General features: G+C 43.3%; 1 non-coding gene across 1 annotated transcript; it reads left to right on the forward strand.

Annotated features, from left to right (window-relative positions):
• Positions 1-4,726: 4,726 nt before the first annotated feature.
• Positions 4,727-4,830, forward strand: LOC127743661 (small nucleolar RNA R71). Its single transcript, XR_008005045.1, has one exon. It is a non-coding gene; the product is annotated as a small nucleolar RNA R71 (small nucleolar RNA).
• Positions 4,831-5,504: the final 674 nt, after the last annotated feature.

Below are 5,504 nucleotides of genomic sequence, written 5' to 3' on the forward strand. Positions count from 1 at the left end.
GTTAGGAACGAGGTCTTTTCTTGATCTGGCGGATACATGGGGATTTGGTTGTACCCTGAATACGCGTCCATGAACGAGAGATACTTATATCCTGATGAAGCATCTACTATAGCGTCGATGCTTGGGAGTGGGTAAGGGTCTTTTGGGCAGGCTTTGTTGAGGTCGGTGTAGTCAGTGCACATTTGCCACTTCCCATTTGACTTTTTCACCAAGACGACGTTTGCTAGCCATAGTGGGTATTTAACTTCCCTTATGAACCCTGCCTCTAGTAGCGTTTGTACTTGTTCTTCTATAGCTTAAGATTGTTCTGGTCTGAGTTTTCTTTGTCTTTGTTGTACCGGCCGGGATCCCGGGTAGACTGCCAATTTGTGGCTCATTAGTTCGGGATCAATGCCTGGCATGTCGGCAGCTTTCCATGCAAAGAGATCAACATTATCTCGTAGGAATCGTATTAGTGATTCCTTTGTGTCTCCTTTCAAGATCGTGCCAATATTTGTTGTTTTATCCGAGGTGTCTCCGATCTGGACTCTCTCTACTTCTCCTTCCGGTTGTGGTCGGAGTTCTTCTCGTCTTTGAACTCCACCAAGCTCGATTGTGTGGAACTCTCCTCCTTCGCCTCGGAGGTTTAGACTTTCGTTATAACAGCAATGTGCCGTCTTTTGATCTGCCTTTATTGTAGCTATTCCTTCTAGAGTTGGGAATTTCATACATAGATGTGGGGTTGAAACTATTGCGCGGAGTTGATTTAACGTTGTCCGACCTATTAAGGCATTGTAGGCTGAGCTTACGTCGACCATGATGTAGTCTATCTTGAGTGTTCTGGATTGGTTCCCCTTACCGAAGGTTGTATGCAGTGATACGTATCCCAGCAGTTGAACTGGGGTATCTCCTAGTCCAAACAGGCTATTCGGGTATGCTCTTAGCTCTTTTTCTTCTAGGCCGAGTTTGTCGAAGGCAGTTTTGAATAAGATGTCGGCAGAGCTTCCCTGGTCAATTAGTGTACGGTGAAGGTTGGTGTTTGCTAGTATGATCGTAATGACCATGGGGTCGTTGTGTCCCGAGATGATTCCGGATGCATCTTCCTTGGTAAACGTGATTGCTGGGATGTCTGGGGCATCCTTCTTCCCCCCGCAAATCCACCGTGTATTACATGAATGTTTCTTTCTGGTGTGTGAGGTGATCGTTCAGATCGTTCGACATCCTCATCCCTTCTTCTTTTTCTAGGTTCGTCGTCCTGATTGGCCAAAAACCGATTTAGTTTTCCTTCTCTTACTAATTATTTTATGATGTTTTTCAAGTCGAAGCATTCGTTGGTGGAATGCCCTCGAAGTCGGTGATATTCACAGTATTCATTCCAATTTCCTCCTCCTCTTTTGCCTTTAAGTGGCCGAGCTGGAGGGATTTTCTCCGTATGGCAGACTTCTTTGTAAACATCTACCAAGGATACCCTAAGAGGAGTGTAGTTATGATATTTTTTGATTTTCTCTCCGGAGCGATCTTCCTTTTTCTTGGATTCTTTATCTTGGTAGGCAGAACCAGACCTTGAGGCTTCGCCAAGTCGAGAATTTTCCTCCATGTTGATGTACTTCTGTGCTCGTTCTTGTACTTCGTCTAGAGATGTCGGGTATCTCTTTGATATAGATTGGCTAAATGGTCCTTCTCGCAGGCCATTTATGAGGCCCATAATGGCGGCTTCTGTTGGTAGTCTTTGTATGTCCTTGCATGTTTTGTTGAATCTCTCCATGTAGTTGCGAAGGCTTTCCCGATCTCCTTGCTTGATCCCTAGTAGGCTAGGTACGTGTTTGGCTTTGTCCTTTGTATGGAGAATCGGGCCAAAAACTTTTTGGCCAGGTCATCGAAACTCGAGATGGATAATGGAGGCAGGTTGTCAAATCATTTAATGGCTGTCTTGGTGAGAGTTGTTGGAAAGGCTTTGTAGCGAACTGCATCTGAGGCGTCAGTGAGGTACATTATACTTCTGAAGTTGTTGAGATGATGGTTGGGGTCCAAGGTGCCCTCATATAGAGTCATATCTGGAAGTTTGAAGTCTTTGGGAATTTTGGTCTTCATAGTTTCTCTGGTGAATAGATCTTGATCTTTCTGAGACCTATCCTCTGTGGATGGTCGAGTAGCTTTAGTTTTGAGATCAGCTTCGAGTTTTATAAGCTTATCTTCTAATTCTCGGCGCCGCCTTATCTCCCGATGTAGATCTTCTTCTTTTTCACGTTGATGTTGGGCTTATTTCTCAAGTTGCTCCAATCGATTTTGAAGCGCTTCTATTACTCCCGGATTTGATGAATTTTTGTCTCCGTTGGGTTCCGAGTATCTTTGAGTATAGTATCTGCGTTTTTATGCAGCGTTCTGTCTTCCAAACCTGAATCGTGGTCGTTGTCACAGTCATCCGCCATGTTGATGGGATGACTTCCAGAATCCCCGGCAATGGCGCCAATCTTCCAGGGATTATTTGAAACTGTAGGTCGATCTCGGTCGAGATCTTCTGTGTTGGTCGGAGTCGACGTGTCCGGCAGGTGTATAGCGGCCGGAGCTGGTGTGTCCGACTTGTTGGACTTGGTGATGGTGCTGATCCTTCGTCCCCGGAGGGTGGGGGTACCTGCAAGGGACTCCGATGCTTAAGTTAGCAAGGGTATTAAGCAGGTATTGAGTAGAATCAGAGTATGAGTTATACCTGGGTGCTCCAGCATATTTATAATGGTGAGATGTGGCCTCCTGCGGGTAAGATAAGTTAGTTATCTTATCTTATCTTTATCTTATCTTTAAGTGAGGTCATCTTTAAGGGAACTGCCTTTATCTCTATGGGCTTGGGCTGCCCTTGGATTTGGGACGTGTTCCTCTATTTGGGCCCTTTGTTTCGGCTTTCCTGTGACTTGGCCGAGCTCTTTGAAAAGAGGTCGGGTTGTCCTGACCTGAAGAGGTCGGTCGCTTTGTCTGTAGAACATCCCGGGTCGGACAGCTCGACCCAGGGTATGAACAGTACCCAAAGCAGTTCGAATAAGGGATGGATCTCCCAAAGACTTTCTAGTATCCAAGTGAGGAGGTTCTTCCCAAATATCCTCCAAAACACTCACAAAGGCCTGGTCGACCTCGCTCAACATCTCCCAAGTATATCGGGATACCACTACGTTCCTCTACCACTCTAAGGGAAAGCAGGGATCATTATTTTCATCCAGAAAGAAAGGTTGAAATCCTTCAATAGCCCTGTCCTTAAAGAAGTAGTTCTTAAAATCTCGAAAAGATTCGTCATACATGGAAAAAACCTTGTGCCCCTGGGCAGACCTAAAAGAAATCCAAGAAGCTTTCTTCTTTGTAGTCCCAGGTTTGGTCAACACAAAAAGATACAGAAAAAGAGTTTGAGAAGGCGTAACACCAAATTCTTGACAAACAAGCTGAAAAATCTTGATGAAGCCCCATGAATTCGGATGAAGCTGCGAAGGGGCAACGTTACAAGACCATAACAGGTCAGTTTCAAAAGAAGTAAAAGGAAAGGTGATGTTCATTTGACTAAAAAAGAAGTCATAAGCATAGAAGAAGGGACACTCCCCCTGGATCAGGACTGGGAAGCCAACTCTATCACCAGAATCAGGTGCTACCAGCTCATAATTGCCCTCATGATCCTCACTACTACAGACATGATGATGCTTTCTAAGCGTCGCACAAAATTCTGAATCAACTAAAGAAACACACAGCAAGACAAGAGAGTCCAGCCAATCGGACATCCCTTCGGGAACCTCAGAAGATGCCTCGATAATATTTTTTTGGGAAGACATGGTCAACTAATCTTACAAGCAAGAAAAAAGATTGGGTTACTAAAAAGGTAAAGACATCCTAGACGAAATCAAAACAACTCGGACAGCACAATCCAGTGTGGTACAGCAGATAAAAAGGAAAACCACAGGATACAACCCAGAGTCCAGGGGCATCCTTTGAAGGTAATCAGGGAATAAAGATTCAGGAAAATCCACAAGACTAATGTCTCAGCAGAAACCCTTTCCAAAGAAAAACTAATGTCTCAACAGAAACCCTTTCCAAGAAAAAAAATGTGAAGAAGATAAAAAGAGCCATCAAAAGGAGCAAACTTTCTCAAAACAAACAAAGTTCAGCAAAACAAGAGTAGCATACGAAGCCCTAAAAAGCAAAATCAGGAGAAAACACCCAGAAGCATACATAAAGGCGAAAAGAAGACCAGAAGGCATGCATTACAGTGATAAACCGAGCGTGTAATATACAAAGATCCAAGCTTTCCAACATGCACTGAGTCAGAACTTCAAAAAACAAATACGAAGCAGCAAAATAGAATGCGGAAGAGGGTTGAAGACAAAGAGGCCAGAAGCTACCATTGAAAGCACTCACGATCGCCGAAACCACGTTTAAGACATCAAGAAACGTAAGCTCCCAAGGGAAAACGAAAATTGAGAAAGAAAAGGGAAGTTACGAAATAGAGAAGAGAAACCGTTTGGTGAAAAGTTCAAAAAGATCAAAGAAACGAACAATTTCAAGAAGTCCCCTTTTTTGAGGCGTCCCATTACTCACAGGATTCCTCTCAGAGGTGTACATGAATTGGTTATTTGCAACCATGTCAATGAGTTCTTGAGCTTCTGTAGGCATTTTCTTTAGGTGAATGGATCCACCTGCAGAATGGTCCAGTGATATCTTGGAAAGCTCAGATACACCATCATAGAATATATCTAAAATGGTCCACTCTGAAAGCATGCCAGAAGGACACTTTTTGGTCAACTTCTTGTATCTTTTCCAAGCTTCATAGAGGGATTCACCATCTTTTTTCTTGAAGGTCTGAACATCCACTCTAAGCTTGCTCAACTTTTGAGGAAGAAAGAACTTGGCTAGGAAGGCCGTGACCATCTTATCCCAAGAGTCCATACTATCTTTAGGTTGTGAGTCCAATCATGTTCTAGCTTTGTCTGTTACAGCAAACGGAAAAAGCATGAGCCTGTAAACTTCAGGATCTACTCCATTAGTCTTAACAGTATCACAGATTTGCAAAAATTCTGTTAAAAACTGATAGGGATCTTCTGATGGAAGTCCATGGAACTTGCAATTCTATTGCATCAAAGTAACTAGTTGAGGATTCAGCGCAAAATTGTTTGCTCCAATGGCAGGGATTGAAATGCTTCTTCCATAAAAATTGGAAGTAGGTGTAGTATAATCACCAAGCATTCTCCTTGCGCCTCTACCATTGTTATTGGGTTCGGCCATATCTTTTTCTTTTTTAAGATTCTCTGTAAGGTTTTCTCTGAATTGTTGTGCTTTAGCTTCTCTTAGCTTCCTCTTCAGAGTCCTTTCAGGTTCAGGATCTGCTTCAACAAGAATGTCCTTGTCCTTGCTCCTGCTCATATGAAAGAGAGAAAAACAAAAAAGAAGAGGAATCCTCTATGTCACAGTATAGAGATTCCTTTATGTGAGTAGAGGAAGAAAAGAATAGAAGAAGGAGGAGAAAAATTCGAACATAGAGGAGAAGAGAGAGTTCG

Source organism: Arachis duranensis, chromosome 10 (genome assembly GCF_000817695.3).
Source record: "Arachis duranensis cultivar V14167 chromosome 10, aradu.V14167.gnm2.J7QH, whole genome shotgun sequence".
Classification (NCBI taxonomy): domain Eukaryota; kingdom Viridiplantae; phylum Streptophyta; class Magnoliopsida; order Fabales; family Fabaceae; genus Arachis; species Arachis duranensis.